Source organism: Callorhinus ursinus, unplaced genomic scaffold (genome assembly GCF_003265705.2).
Source record: "Callorhinus ursinus isolate GAN/ISIS: 27379988/994484 unplaced genomic scaffold, GSC_fseal_2.0 scaffold51, whole genome shotgun sequence".
Taxonomy (NCBI): domain Eukaryota; kingdom Metazoa; phylum Chordata; class Mammalia; order Carnivora; family Otariidae; genus Callorhinus; species Callorhinus ursinus.
The window spans coordinates 3,620,158-3,621,865 of record NW_027397113.1 but is presented as its reverse complement, the minus strand read 5'-3'; the positions used below and the strand labels follow the sequence as shown (position 1 = coordinate 3,621,865).

General features: G+C 67.3%; 1 protein-coding gene across 1 annotated transcript in view; it reads right to left on the bottom strand.

Annotated features, from left to right (window-relative positions):
- The window catches only part of KMT5B (lysine methyltransferase 5B), a 55,924-nt gene extending 55,327 nt beyond the window's left edge, over nt 1-597 (bottom strand). The window contains exon 1 of the mRNA XM_025879416.2: nt 230-597. The gene's annotated coding sequence lies outside the window, so the exon portion shown is untranslated. The remainder of the gene's footprint in view (nt 1-229) is intronic.
- Nucleotides 598-1,708: the final 1,111 nt, after the last annotated feature.

Genomic DNA, 1,708 nt, shown 5'->3' with positions numbered 1-1,708 from the left:
GCGCTGGGGGGGTCCGCGCTGCCAGGCGGCACTTCCCCGGCCCCCAAGAAAATTAATCACCAAAAAATAATTCCCGAGAAAAATGGAGAGTAAAATCCAAGATGGCGGCGCCGGCCGCAGCACCGCCCGCTCCATCCGCTGTCGGGAAATAAGTCCCAGCCGCGGCCGGAGCCCCCCGCCCCCACCACGCCGCGCCCCCGCGTCCCCGCGTCCCCGCGCCCGGCCTCACCTCGCCTCTCGCGCGGCCGCGGCGTCGCAGAGGCCGCCTTCGCCGGGGGTCCGCGTCCCGGGTCCTGGCGCCGCGCGCGCCGCCTCCGGTGTCCGGGCGCCTCACCTCATAGCCCCAGAGCCTCGCCTCCCGCGCCGCAGACGCGTCGCCGCCCCCGGTGAGCCGTCCGGACGCCGCCCGGGAACGGTGGAAGGACACGAAAAGGAGTGCCCTCGGCCGGGCGGAGGGACACCACGCCGTCTCGCGCCACCCCTGCCGCCTCTGTTGCTTTTACGGGACTCGCGGGGGGCGGGGGGCGGGGGAGGCGGAGAAACACGGGAAAGAAACGAGTTCCTCGCTGGGTGCTCCCCGCGGCGGAGGGACAAAAAGCGAATTTGGCGAGAGCCGAAGGAGCCGTCGCCGCGCGTCGCCGCGGCGGAGGGATCCGCGCTGAGGGTCGGCAGGGATCCCTCCGCCCCTCGCTGCCCTTTAAATCGCGGCTGGAGGCGGCGTCGCCGCGCGCCCCTCGGGCGTCAGCCCGGCTGCGTCCTGCTTTTTGGCACAGTAGCGCCCGCAGGGGACGGCTCCCGAACGTGGTCGGGGGACAGCGCCGGGGGACGGGCGGGCGCCTAGACCCCTGTGTGCGCCGGGGGCGCCGAGGGGAGGCGGCCCCACGGAGGCAAGCTTCTTTGTTGTGGGAGTGGGTGTCGTTGGACGCGGATACACCCTGAGAGACCGTGTGGGCAGCCCGAGCATTCGGCCGCGTAGTGGGGGGAGGGGGGAGGAGCGTGCACGCACCGGGCCACTGGCTTCCCGGTGTCAGCCGGCCATCCCTTGAGCACCTACTGTGTGCCTGCCGGGCTTTCCGAGAAACTGGGCTACTTCCGCTTCCCTCGTTGGGCAGTGCCAGCGCCAGAGATGCAGCCGCACCCCCCCCCGCCCCCGCCCAGGACCTGGGCAGGTGCGGAAGGTGCCGAGGGTCCAGCGCGCTCCAGGTGCTGAGCTGTGGGAAGAGTGCGAAGCGTGCGAAGCGCCGCCCTTTGGGTCCCGCAGTCTGATGATAATGGCTACAAAGTAACAGCAATGAGAATACTATATATACAGTCTTCCCTGGATGGTGGGCACCGTTCTCTGGGTTAGGGTGCCGTAGCTCACCGACTCTTGACAGCCACCCCCAGGAGGTGGGGATCATTGTGGTTCTTCCTTACACATAGGGAAACTGAGAGCGATTAGGCGACCCCTAGGGACAGGTAGGCAGGGCTTGAGCCAGAGCCCTTATCCGGTATTCCCGTGAAAAATGAAGACCTCCAGAAGTCAAGTTGCCACAGACGTCAGATGCACAGAGACAGTGCCTGAAGGCGTCCCCTTGGGCAGTGGAGACAGGAAGGGTGGGTTGCAGTATGTTAGGAAAAAGGGGTGGTTAGGAAATGTGGGACCAATAAGTGCAAAGTCCTGGTGGGAGGGGGAGGAGGAGCCGGGAAAAGGCTCTGGCCTCTGGAA